The following is a 14,404-nucleotide window of genomic DNA, read 5'->3' on the forward strand; positions in this document are numbered from 1 at the left end:
GGGGCTCAAACCCAGGACCCTGAGATCATGACCTGAGCCGAAGGCAGAGGCTTAACCCACTGAGCCACCCAGGCGCCCCCATGAAGGTTTATCCTAACCTGAAGGTGTGACTTCACGCCTACAGCAAGCTTTGCAACCATGGGGAAGGAGGAGTTCTAATTTGTGCTTCAGGATTTGATATAACGTCTAGGTTCAGATGTCTGCAAACCCAGGTAGGGAAGAGATGATGGCCTAAGGCCATTGCGTGACCAATGTGCTGGGTGTGTGGCCAGCTGTCTCCTTGTCTGTCCGGACGTTTGGCCTCCGGCTGTGTCAGACAGCGTATTAGTGCCCAGGGCAGCCTATCCAATTGGGGTGCGGTCGAGGCCAAAGCAGTTTGATCCTCATTTGGGGTTTCTGGAGAGCCCCATAGAACAAAGTTTTTCTTCTGGTGGACAGGCAGAGGGCTGCATTGTGGTTCTGGAATTCCCAGTATGGAGGGTTTGTTTGCCAGGAGTGTGAGGAAGGAAGTCTGAAAACACAAGCTAGCATTAGGTTTGGGGCCGAGGGCACGGCATGCCCATTCTGCATAGGCTAAATAGAGATCTCCTGAATCTGAGGTCAGGACGAGTATGTGGCATTGCCTCAGGCTAGAGTTTGTGTCCATGATGGCGCCTTCCTGAAGGTTGTGGGGGCTTTCTGAGGACAGGGAGTTTTCCCTATGAAGGGAATTGTGAGGTACTCCAAAGCTCGAGGTTTCCTTTTGCAGGACAGTCAAGTCCTATTGGATGGTTCCAGGATGCCCCATATGGAAAAACTCGAGAGCAGGGGTCTAGGCATGCATGCCTGGAAATGCCACCTTACATTCCCACTGTTTGGTCTGGACAAGGCAGGCTCAATCTGCAGTCTCTTGGGCGAGCCACCTAAAGGGCTGAGTTGAAATGGACTCTCCTGAGGAATTGTCATATTGTGTGTTGATGGCCATGGAGACAATGGAATGTGGCAGTGGCTCAGGGACTCTGCATGATTCTCCAACCCAAAGGGTTTAACACAGCTCCAACAAGGAATCTTCCCATGTTGAGATGAGAGGTGTTCTGTTCAATGCCTCAGGAAAGCCCTGTATGCTGGTCTTCGAACCCAGGCCTCTGAGGAGTGACACCTGGAAACCAAAGCAAGAGTTCAGATTCTGGCCTAGGGTCCTGTCTGGTTCAATCTTCTGTTTCTGTGGACATCTGTCTGCATGACTGCATGGAGGTAGTTGCTCAGCTTGTGTCAGAATGCCCCTGTTTGTCCAGGGCGGCTTCACGTAGTGGGATGTCCCTATAGGCCTATCTGGTTCAATCTTCTCCTATGTGGACATCTGTCTACAGGTCTGAGTGGAGGTAGATGCTCAGCTGTTGTCAGATCGCCCCTGTTTGTCCTGGCGACCTATACTATTGGGATCGCCTCGGTGACTTTGGAGGTTTCTCTTAATTTGCAAGGTTGTGGCCAATGGAATATGCAGAATTCCTTTGGAAATGGAAGGCACAGTTTTGAGGTATGGCTCCAAGGGCCCAAGCATGGAGGGTGTGTGGTTCAGGGCTGTGGGGACAGAAGTCTGAAAACACAAATTCGGCTTAGGTTTGGGGACGTAGGTATGGCATGCCCAATCTACAAACCATGAGGAGAACTCTTCGGGATATTAACATATGGCACGTGTGAGGTGCTTGCTCAGGCTTTTGTTTCTGGATTTTGTGTGAACGATGGCCATGGAATGTCGGGGAGGACTCATGGGAATGAACGAGTCTCCCTCTCTGTGGATTTGGCCTGTTCCCAAGAGTTTTGGGTCAATCGGTGGGATGGGATGAGTCATTTCTGTTTTGTTATCTCAGGTGTCCCACAAAAAGAGGAATTCCAGAGCAGAGCCCTGGTTAGGGGCGACTGGACAACCCGACCTCTGGTTGAAGTTTGGGGCCTAGGAGGATGGCAATTCCAATATGCCATCTCTTGGTCCAGGGACTGAAAGGCCGTACTTGAGCACAGTCGACACACTGAGGGTCCCAATACATGTTTGTGCCCTGGAGGCACTCCAGGAACCAAGCCTCACGAATACCAAATATGCTGATATTGGAAACCAGGCCTCTGAGGAGAGATATCTGGAAACCAAAGCAATGGATCCGAATAGAACCTAGGGGCCTGTCCGCTTTAATCTTCTTCTCTTGGGACAACCTTCAATGCTATGAGTGGAGGTAGAAGTTCAGCTGGTGTCAGACGGCCCCTGTCTGTCCCAGGCGGCCTATACTATTGGGATGGCTTCAGGGACTTTGGAGGTTCCTCCTAATTTGTATGATTGTGGACAATGGAATGGACAGAATTCCAGTGGAGTGGGAAGGTACAGACCTGATGTGTGGCTCCAGGGGCCCCAGGCTGGAGGGTGTGTGGGCCAGGACTATGGGGACAGAAGTCTGAAAACACAAACTCGACTTAGGTTTGGGGACGAAGGTAAGGCAGGCCTGATCTACAGACCGTGAGGAGAACTCTTCGGGATATGAAGAAATAGTAAGTGTGAGGCACTTATTCATGCTTTTGTCTCTGGATTTTGTGTCAACGTTGGCCGTGGAATGTCGGGGAGGCCTCATGGGCCATTGACAAGTCTTTCTCTCTGGGGATTTGGACCGATCCCAATTGTTTTTGGGTCAATCTGTGGGATGGGAGGAGTCCTTTCAGTATTGTTGCCTCAGGTGTCCCACAAAAAGAGGGATTCCAGAGCAGAGTCCTGGAGAGGGGCGAATGGACAACCCGAAATATGGTTAAAAATTGGGGCCTAGGGGCATGGCAAGCCCAATAGGCAGTCTCTTGGTCCAGCCACTGAGAGGCCTTACTTGAGGATTGGGCTCGCGCTGAGGGTCACAATGCGTGTTTGTGACCAACACGGCCCTCAAGCATGGGCGGGTCCTCATGGGCCACACTGGTTTCAACTACACTGAATGTTGGATAACATGACAAACACAAAGTTTCTTGCCATGGCGAAGGTGTTCTATTTTCTGCATCAAGTTCAACCCTGGGCAGTGACTGGAGATAAGGTCTAGGTTCTGATGCCTGAAAACCGAGGTTGGGAAGAGATAACTACCTAAGGCCATGGCGGGTCTGATGTGCCTAGTGTGTGGCCAGCGTGCTGGGTGTGGGTCGGGAGGTCTAGGCTTTGGCTGTGTGAGAAATGGCATTAGTGCCCAGAGCAGCCTGTATAATTGGGGTACAGTCAAGTGGCTTGCAGTTTGATCCTCATTTGGGGTTTCTGGGTAGCCCCAGAGGGCAATGTCTTTCTACTGGAGGGCAGGCAGAGTGCTGCATTGTAGTTCTGGAATTGCCAAACTGGAGTGCTTTTGGGCCAGGAGTATGAGGACAGAAGTCTGAGAACACAAGCTAGGCTTAGGTTTCTGGGCGAGGGCATGGCAGGAACACTCAGCAGAGCTGAATTGAGATCTAAGGCATCTGAAGTGAGGGCGATGATTAGATGACTGCTTGGGCTGGAGTTTTTGTCCCTGATGGCCCCTTCATAAAGGGGGGCGGATCATGAGGCCATGAATGTTTTCCCACGACGGGAGTTGTGAGATGCTCCAAACTGCAAAGATTCTTCTACGGGACAATTGAGACTGGTTGATTGGCTCCAGGACTTCCCATATGGAATGATTCCGAGCAGGGTTCTAAGGATGGATGGCTGGGCAGCCCGCCTCTCATTCCAATTGTCTTCTAGCGACAAGACAGGTTCGATCTGCTGGATCTGGGAGAGCAACCGAGGGGGCTGAGTTGAAAAGGACTCTCCTATGGATGGATCCTAATGTGGGTTTGTGTTCATGGAGACCTTGGAATGAGGCCATGGCACCGGGGTCCTGAAGGGTTCTCCTAACCAGAGGCTTTGACACAGCTCCAACACACAAGATTTCCATGTGGAGACGAGATTTGTTCTGATGGGGGTCTCAAGAAACAGCCATACGCTGTTATTGGAATCCAGGCCTCTGAGGAGAGATGCCTGGAAACCAAAGCAATGGATCCGATTAGGGCCTAGGGGCCTGTTCGTTCCAATTTACCTCTGGAGACATCTGTCTATGTGTCTGAGTGCAGGTATGTGCACAGATGGGCTCAGATTGCCCCTGTTTGTCCTGGGCAACCAACAATATTGGGATGGCCTTGGGAAATTTGGAGGTTTATCCTATTTGTAAGGTTGTGGCCAATGGAATGGGCAGAATTCCCTTGGAGAGGGCAGGTACAATCCTCAGGTTTGGCTCCAGGGGCCTGAGCTTGTAGGGTGGGTGGGTCAGGGCTGTGAGGACAGAAATCTGAAAACACAAACTCGGCTTAGGTTCTGAGTGGTAGTATGGCAGGACTGATCTACAGACCATAGGGGAACTCTTCGGGATATGAAAAAAGTGTGAGTGTGAAGCGCTTGCTCAGGCTTTTGTCTCTGAAACTTGTGTCACCGGTGGCAGTGGAATGTCCAGGTGACCTCATGGGCAATGAATGAGTCTTCCTCTCTGGGGATTTGTCCCGATCCCAAGACTTTGGGGTCATTCTGTGGGATGGGAGGAGTCCGTTTATTTTATTTATTTATTTATTTATTTATTTATTTATTTATTGCCTCAGGTGTCCCACCAAAAGAGGGATTCCAGAGCAGAGCCCTGGGGAGTGGCAACTGGACAACCAGAAATCTGGTTAAAAATTAGGGCATAGGGGCATGGCAAGCCCATTATGATGCCTAATGTTCCAGCCCCTGAGAGGACTCACTAGAAGACAGGACTCATGCTGAGGGTCAAAATGTGTGTTTATGCCCTCGCAGCACTCAAGCATGGGCGGGGCCTCATGGTGAACACTGGTTTCTCCTATACTGAATGTTGGACAACATGCCAACCACAAGGTTCTTGTCATGTGGAAGGAGGAGTTCTGATTTCTGCATCACATTCACCCCTTGCAAGGGTTTGGAGTTAAGGTCTAAGTTCTGAAGCCTGAAAAGCTAGGTTGGGAAGAGATGAGGAGACAAGGCCATGGTGGGTCTGATGTGCTCAGTGTGTGGTCAGGTGTCTCGGTGTTGGTCAGGAGGTCCGGGCTCAGGCTGTGTCACACAGTGTATTTGTGCCCACGTTAGACTATATAATTTGGGTACAGTAGAGTGCCTTGTAGTTCTATTCTCATTTGGGGTGTCTGGGAAGCCCCATAGGGCAACATTTTTCTTCTGGATGCCAGGCAGTGTGCTGCATTGTGCGTCCAGATTTGCCAAACATGAGGGCTTGGGGGCCAGGAGTGTTAAGACGGAAGTCTGAGAACACAAGCTAGACGTAGGTTTCATGTCGAGGGCAAGGCAGGCACACTGTGTAGAGCAGAAACTAGATCTCGTGCATCTGAAGTCAGGGTGAGGATCAGACGTTGGCTCAGGTTGGAGGTCCTGTCCATGATTTCTCCTTCATAAAAAGGGGTGGTGGCATCACAAAGCCATCGAGGATTTCCCACGTTGGAAGTTGTGACATGCTCCAAAGTGCAAAGATTCCTTCTGCAGGACATTTGAGACCTGTTGGATGGCTCCAGACGTCCCATACGGAACGACGCCGCAGCAGGGTTCTAAGGATGGATGCCTGGGCAGCCCGTCTCGCATTCCAATTGTCTCCTAGCAACAAGACAGGTTCAATATGCTGACTCTGGGGGAGCAAGCAAAGGGCTGGGTTGAAATGGAATCTCCTGCGGATTGGTCCTAATGTGGTTTTGTGTCCATGGAGACCTTGGAATGGAGCAGTGGCACTGGGGCCCTGAAAGATTCTCCTAACCAGAGATTTTGAGATCACTCAAAAAAGCAAGTTTCCCATGTGGAGGCAAGATTTGTTTTAGTTGGTGCCTCAAGAAAACCCCATATGCTGGTATTGGAAACCAGGCCTCTGAGGAGGGATACCTGGAAACCACAGCAATGGATCCGATTAGGGCCTAGGGGCCTTTCCAGTTCAATCTTCTTCTCTGACGACATCTGTCTATGGTATGAGTTGTGGTGGTTTCTCAGCTGGTGTCAGACTGCCGCTGTTTGTCTGTGCGGCCTACACTATTGGGATGGCCTTGGGGACTTTGGAGATTTCTCCTAATTTGTACGATTATGGAGAATGGAAGGGGTAGAATTCCCGTGGAGTAGGCAGACATAGACCTGATGTGTGGCTCCGGGGGCCCAAGCCTGGAGAGTGTGTGGGCCAGGACTGGGGGACAGATGTCTGAAAACACAAACTCAGCTTAGGTTTGGGGATGTAGGTATGGCAGGCCCGATCTATGGACCGTGAGGAGAATTCTTCAGGATTTGAAGAAAGGGCGAGTGTGAGGTGCTTTCTTAGCCTTTTGTCTCTGGATTTTGTGTCAGCAATGGCCGTGGAATATCAGGGAGGCCTCATGGGCCATGGACGTCTTCCTCTCTGTGGATTTGGCCCGATCCCAATTGTTTCGGGTCAATCTGTGGCATGCAGAAGGACTTTCAGTTTTGTTACCTCAGGTGTCCCACCAAAAGAGGGATTCCAGAGCAGAGCCCTGGGGAGGGGTGACTGAGCAACCTGAACTATGGTTAAAAATTGGGGCCTAGGGGCATGGCAAACCCAATATGTCTTCTGATGGTTCAGCCACTGAGAGGCTTTCCTTGAGGACAGAACTCACGCTGAGGTTCACAATGTGTCCTCATGCCCTCGTGGCGCTCTAGCTTGGGCGGTGACTCATGGTTCATGCTGGTTTCTCGAACACTGAACATTGGACGACATGCCAACCACATGTATTCTTGCCATGGGGAAGTAGTGGTTCTGATTTCAGCATCTCATTCACCCCTGGGTAGTGATTGGAGTTAAGGTCTAGGTTGTGAAGTCAGATAAACGAGGTTGGGATGAGATGACAATCTAAGGCCATGTCGGTTTTGATGTGCACAGTGTGGAGACACCTGTCCCTGTGTTTTTCAGAAGCTTCAGGTTCAGGCTGTGTCAGAAAGGGCATTAGTGCACAGGATAGACTGTATAACTTGGGTACAGTCGAGTGCTGTGCAGGTTGATCCTCATTCGGCGTATCTGGGTATCCCCAAGGGCAACGTTTTTCTTCTGGAGTTCAGGCAGAGTGTTGCATTGTGGCTCCGGAATTCCCAAACAGGATGCTTTGTGGGTGAGTGTGAGGACGGAAGTCTGAGAACACATGTTAGTCATAGGTTTCAGGGAGATGGCACGTCAGGCCCCCTCTGCAGATCTGAATCAGATTTCGTGTATCTGAAGTCAGGGCGAGGTTCAGACCGAGGCTCAGGTTGGAGTTTCTGTCCATTATGGCCCCTTCATGAAGGGGGCAGCATCTCGAGGTCATGGAGGTTTACCCACGATGGGAGTTGTGAGATGCTCCAAACCACAAGGATTCCTTCTGAACGACAATTGAGACCTGTTGCATCACTCCAGGACCTCCCATATGGAACGATGCCAGAGCAGGGATCTAAGGATGGATGCCTGGGCAGCCCGCCTCGCATTCCAATTATCTCCTAGCAAATAGACAGGTTTGATATGCTAACTCTATTGGAGCAACCGAGAGTGCTGAGTTGAAATGGACTCTCCTAAGGATGGGTCCTAATGTGGGTGTGTGTCCATGGAGACCTTGTAATGGGGCGGTGGCACACAGGCCCTGAAGGATTCTGCTATCTGGAGGCTTTGAGACATCTCCAAAGGACAAGTTTCCCATGTGGAGACGAGATTTGTTCTGTTTGGTGCCTCAGGAAACCCCCATATGCTGATATTGGAAACCAGGCCTCTGAGGAGAGATACCTGGAAACCAAAGCAATGGATCTGATTAGGGACTGGGTGCCTGTATGTTTTAATCTTCTTCTCTTGGGACATCATTTTACGGTATAAGTGGAGATAGATGCTCAGCTGGTGTCAGACGGTCCCTGTCTGTCACAGGCGGCCTATACTTTTGAGTTGGCCTCGGGGATTTGAAGGTTTCTCCTAATTTGTACGATTGTGGACAATGGAATAGGCAGAATTCCTGTGGAGTGGTCAGGCACAGTCCTAATGTGTGGCTCCAGGGGCCCCAGCCTGGAGGGTTTTTGGGCCAGGACTGTAGGGACAGAAGTCTGAAAACACAAACTCGGTTAGGTTTGGGGACGTAGGTATGGAAGGCCCTATTTACGGACCATGAGGAGAACTCTTCAGGATATGAAGAAAGAGTGAGTGGGAGGCACTTATTCAGGCATTTGTCTCTGGATTTTGTGTCAACAATGGCTGTGGAATGTCGGGGAGGCCTCATGGGTCATGGATGAGCCTTCCTCTCTGTGGACTAGGCCCGACCCCAATTGATTTGTGTCAATCTGTGGGATGGGAGGAGTCCTTTCAGTATTGTTTTACCCCAGGTGTTTCCCAAAAAGAGGGATTCTGTTAGGGTCCGTGATCAAAGGAACGAGACTGATACAAAGCGAAGGTCAAGGAAAACTTTATTTCGCGCCAAGCATCAGGAATCAAACAACCGGTCAGAGCTACCTCTTACGAAAAGGCGGTGACGATGAACCCAACAAGGTCACTTCCAAGAAGGCCAGTCTGGACGAGGCCGCTCTAGATGACGCTGCTGCTCCACAGATGAGGCCGCTCCATGATTGGAGCCATTCCCAAGAAGAGGCCACTCCCAAGACGGCCACTGCTCAATGAAGTTGCTCCCTGGACAAGGCCGCTCCCAAGAAGAGGCTGTTCTGGACAAGACCATTTCCTGGATGAGGCCACTCCCAATGACGAAGAAGCAACAATGACAAGGAGGACAACCCGGATGACACAGACTCTGCTCCCCACGATGCTACTCTGACCAGGCTTCCACCTGGAGGAAGGCACCACTGCAGACAAGGCCACTTGTGGTTCGGGGTGGCGAGACATTTTGCAGAGAGGCTGCTGGTGTCTAGGGGCCGTTGGCATCTCAGGGCTGCTTACGCCTCGAGACCGCTGGCACCTAGGGGCTGCAGGTGTCTCAGGACCGCAGGCATTGAGGGACCGCTGACAACTGGACCGCAGATGTCTTGGGACCGCAGGCGTCGAGGGACCGCTGACAGCTGGACCGCAGATGTCTCGGGACCGCAGGCGTCGAGGGACCGCTGACAGCTGGACCGCAGGCGTCTCGGGACCGCAGGTGTCGAGGGACCGCTGACAACTGGACTGCTAGGCCGCCGGAGGCTGGAGGCTGGAGGCTGCAGGCGGCGGCTCGGGGCCGCCGCAGGAGGCTGGAGGCTGCAGGCGGCAGCGCTCGGAGCCACCGCCGGAGGCTGGAGGCGGCGGCGCTTGGGGCCGCCGCCGGAGGCTGGAGGGTGGAGGCGGCGGCGCTTGGGGCCACCGCCGGAGGCTGGAGGCTGGAGGCGGCGGTGCTCGGGGCCGCCGCCGGAGGCTGGAGGCGGCAGCGCTCGGGACCGCCGCCGGAGGCTGCAGGCGGCGGCGCACGGGGCCACCGCCAGAGGCTGGAGGCTGGACCGCCAAACGCGGTTATAGCTCTTACAAGAGCTATTACAGCTCTTCTATACACCGTTGACTCCCCTGCTCTCCTGCGACTTCCACCGCTCTCCGCCCCACTTCACCGCTCTCTGCCGATTTCACCGCTCTCCTGCAGCAGCCCCGGCTCTCCTGCAGCAGTCCCCCCCCACAGCCTGGCAGAGTAACCTTTATGGGGGTGGTTAAGCCCCGCCCCTACACAGGTGGCCAATTGAATACCAATTTTCCCAGTGTATATACATACGGCCTACTGATTGGATGACTCCACTCAGTCTGCCCCACCCTTACATTCCCCCCTTTCCTTTGGAGATTAGTCAAATCCTTGACTTTTCAGCTTGTTCTATGTTATTTCAAGCATATAAGGTAAATATTTTGTCATTTCTTTAGTATAGCAACAATACACTCACAGTTTCTTTAGTCTTAGTTTCAGTCCATGGTCAGCAGGGTCTTTTGGCTGCATTTCCCATTTCTGGAGGGCATCCTTACTCTCAGCTCGTTTGACATGACCCGCATGAACCCAGGCCCTGATGCCTTCCACTTTTACTGCCGTGGGGGTGGTTAGGATAACAGTAAATAGTCCCTTCAAATGAGGCTCCAAATTCCCCACTTGATAGCGACTTATCCAAACCAAGTCTCCGGGTTGGTAAGGATGTGGTTCCACCGTCTCTGTTCCAGTATAGGCAGTTTGGATCCCTTCTTTTTAAGACAGACTGTAATGCCTGCAGTGACTGGTGTATAGACTGATCAGTCATTTCTGCTAGGGCAACCTCCTGTAGCCTAGGACAGAGCTCCCAAACATTATTTTAAATGGGGTCACCTTGTTTATTACATCGTGCCCTGAGAGTAAAAGGAAGGAGATTTTCTATCCACCGCCAGCCTCCAGAATTAACTTTGTCAAGGTCTTTTCGAGAATCTGGTTCATTCTCCTTGCTCAGAGCTCTGGGGCCAGTAGGCACACTTTAGTTTCCAGTTAGTGCCTGTGGCCTCGGCCATCTGTAGTGCCTTGGTGAATGCAATCAGCTTTGCTTTTCCACCGAGATCCTATGTGGCAGGACTGTCATCCAGAGTCTCTGCCCAGGAGAAACCATTGCAGCCCCCGCATACCTCTTTTCCACTGACCATGTAACTACTCCCTTCTGTGAACAGAGTCATTTCTGCATCCGGGAGGGGAGTGTCTCTGAGATCCGGCCTTATTCCTGTGACTTGGGTTAAGACCTCCCCACAGTCATGTGGATGGTCAGCTAGCTCTTCTGGCAGCAGTATGGCTGGATTTAGCACTGCTGGGGGTCGGAAGGCCACTTTTGGTTCATTGAGGAGCAGGGCCTGATAACCCGTTACTTGGGCGTTCGTCATCCATCGGTCTGGTGGAGTCCGGAGAAGGCCCTTAATCGCGTGTGTGGTGGTTATAACAAGATTTTGGCCCAAAGTTAATTTACTCGCATCCTTAACCAGGAGGGCTGTTGCGGCGATTATGCGGAGGCAAGGAGGGAACCCAGCTGCTACTGGGTCTAGTTTCTTGCTAAGATAGACCACTGGCCTTCACCATGCCCTAGAGTCTGAGTCAAAACTTCTTTAGTCAGCCCTGCCTTCACATACAAGTGTAAGGGCTTGGTAACATCTGGGATGACCAATGCTGGGGCACACAGTAAGGCTCTTTGTAATTCCCGAAATGCTCCTTCTGCCTCAGCTGTCCACACTCTACAATAGTGAGTCCTCCCTTAGCCAGTTCGTAGAGAGGTTGTGCCATCTCCGTGAAGATAGCATCCACAGCCTGTAGTAGCCCACCGTCCCAAGAAATTCCCTCTTGGAGATCAAAGCAAAAGCAACCGGTATTCCCTGGCAGTCTTCCATCCAAGTACTAACCAGGCCCGACCCTTCTTAGCTTCCAAGATCAGACGAGATCTGGCGCCTTCAGGATGGTATGGCCGTAGACAATCATAAGGTTCTTACCCGATATTCTCAGATGAGTGTACGCGACACCCTATATAACATGGAACCGTCCTCCCCTTGCTGGAGGAAGCTGAACTTTCTCATACCCTACTGTTACTTTAATTTGTCCAGGCTTGGTTAGCTACCATATCTCTCTCGTTCATAGTTACATTGGCCCCCGGCCTTCTTGGGCTACTGATGCCTTGTGGTCATACCCATTCTGTACAAAGGAGGAGGTAGTGGAGGGTTTCTAAGTGCTTGGAACAGAATGATGTTTCAGACAGATGGACATGTTGTTCAAAGATGCAGAGGCTGCAGAGAGCCAGCATATTCAGAAACGTGCCAGCAGCTGCACGTGTATCAATCGGGTCAGGTCCCTGGCAGCCTCTGATGGCCAAGATTTGAAGCCTTGACTCCCGAGCTCCTCCCATAGGCCCTTGTGTGACCCATCGAGTCCAGACATCAGAGAAGAGGGACGAGCAGCTCATGGAACTTCAGAGAGTTTTCTTCCTCTTGGAAGATGGCTTCCTAGACTCAAAGTGGACCCTCCGGCTCTCGTTTTTCTAGGTCTGTGAGCCAACACAGAGGTGCTAAGCAGAGTCCAAATCCATTGCACAGAATTTCCCCTGTTCCATCTCCCAGATTCTGGGTGGAGGAGCCCAGAGAGAACAGCTGTGATCTGCTCTGCCATTGGAGCAGGGCTGTCCCTGGATGCTGTCCTGCTCGTGTCCCTCGTGGGAACTTAGGAGCGTCTTATTTAAGGTCTGTCTGTATAAACCCTGGACTGGGCTACTCCATGGAGTAGATGACCGTTATGCCATATGAAGCCCTGCAAGATTTAGGGTGCAGTCCATTCAGACTCCATAGTGGAAGCGGTGGAGCCATAGAGATACATTCACACAGTCAGGCATTTTTCAGATTCAAACAGGTTGGACATCCTCCCCTTTTGGTATCCCTGGCTAATGGGAGGTGATCAGTCTCCCCTTCCATTCTTTTATGAATGGATTTAGCTCTGACAGTGACCTTAGGGCTGTTTATCTCCCTTTTACATATCTCCTACTTTTTACATACAGAGTTGCTTGTCCCATTTCCATCAGTCTTAATTACACTTAACAGAATTTTGTACTCTTAGAAATACCTTAACCTCTACTTAAGACTAAATATAAACCAATGGTGAGTTGTTACAACAGAATTCTTTAGATGGCAAATTTATCAATCAGTTAAGCACAGAATGTGTTCACCAGCAGATTTCAAAAGTACAAACCCAGTTCCAGCAAACAGCGCCCTAGCATTTCATCCCATTTGGTTAGGATCTAGATGTCCAACAAATTTAACTCCATTTTTCATTCAAGCAACCCTTCACAGTTTCAGGTTATCAAAGACTTCGGAAGCCACTTTAACAATTACTCATTAAACCCTTGAAACAGACAGTTAACCATCAGCCCAGCCATCCCTTCGCAAACAGACCTCATGTTCCACCTGGGCCCATTCCACTTCAGATGCCATGCTTTCCCTGCCAGCAAGGGGGAGGGGCCAGGCAGTCCACGTCGGGCCAGAGAAGGCAAGGAATTCCCCGAAACAAAAGAAGTTTTGGCAGCTGCTTGGGAATATTCCTTAAAGTCTCTGTCTCGAGGTTGGTTCATCCCACAGTACCAGTTCTGCTTACCAAAAGTGGCCCACTAGGCACTTATATTCCATGCCCGGCTCTAATGAGCATCAGCATTGGACACCTTAACCCGGCATCTGACTAACTCCAGGTAGCTCGTTATAGCCCTTAACACACAAAATGAGTGAGGGAGAAGCCCCACATCTATTATGAGGAACAGAAAGATGAAAGCTAGCGTCCCCTTACTCTCTGCTTGCCACATTCCTTCAACCATAACAAAACACAATAGACAACAACAACAACAACAAAAACAAACAAAAACAAACAAATAACCACAACCCCAGTGGCCCTCATCCAGAGCCTGCTGCTGGAGAGGGGGACTTCCTTTCCTGAGCTCCATGAGCTTTTTCATATTCTCCTATTATCTTGTTATTTACCTTTCTATTTGTTGTTCCTTTAGAGTTTCTATAACCTTTAAATGGTTTATTGAAATGTATACTTTAAAAGGATGAATTGTGTCCAATCAAGTTCTGGACATTTTCACCATCCTAAATGAAACCCCATTCAAACATTGGTCACTCCATCTCTTGGCAACCTATCTTAAGTAACTATTAATTTACTTTCTTTTCCTATAGATCTGAGTTTTCTGGACATTTCACATATAAACAGGATCATACATGTAGTCTTTTATCACTGGCTTCTTTAATTTGGCCTAATGTTTTCAAGGGTCATCGATATTATAGCATATATCAGTTACCTTATAGAGTACAATATAGGTTTCTGATCCTTTTAAAATTTTGTATATTGTATGAGGTAGAAGTTTAACTTCATCCTTTAAAACAGGTGCTTACTGCTATAATTTCCCTTTAAGTACTGTTTTAATGGCATTCCATAAGCTTTGGTGTGTTGTTTTTGTTTTTGTATAGCTCAATGGATTTCCTAATCGGATTTTTCTCTTTGTCCTCCTGACCAAATTTATGGAGTGCATTAATTTATATGCACTTTTTAATTTAACCAGAGCTTGCCACTGGTGGGGGCTATCTTTATCCCCAACCGTCTAAGGGGACTTGAAACCCTCAACTGTCAAAGGGAAGGCAGGGGACTCGAACCCCCGACCGCCCAGGGGGACTTGAACCCCCCCTGACGGCGCAGAGGGTCTCGAACCCCCCGACCGCCCAGGGGGACTCGAACCACCGACTGCGCAGGGGGACTCGAACCCCCCGACCGCCCAGGGGGACTCGAACCCCCTGTCGATCTATCAGCAGAGGGATAGGGCGTCCCCGCATCCACTCCAGCCCTGGGGAGCATGGCTGCGTCCAGCTTCTCCCCGGTAGGCTATACCCTGGAGCTCCAACCAGACAGACGGATAGGATCCCAATACCTCAGATCCCAATACCTCGAAACCCAATAC

The 14,404-nt window shown here is 50.6% G+C and overlaps 1 pseudogene; it reads right to left on the reverse strand.

Annotated features, from left to right (window-relative positions):
• Nucleotides 1–11,272: 11,272 nt before the first annotated feature.
• LOC122901332 lies at nucleotides 11,273–11,391 on the reverse strand (annotated as a pseudogene).
• Between the last annotated feature and the right edge of the window lie 3,013 nt (nucleotides 11,392–14,404).

Source organism: Neovison vison, chromosome 2 (assembly GCF_020171115.1).
Source record: "Neovison vison isolate M4711 chromosome 2, ASM_NN_V1, whole genome shotgun sequence".
Taxonomy (NCBI): Eukaryota; Metazoa; Chordata; class Mammalia; order Carnivora; family Mustelidae; genus Neogale; species Neogale vison.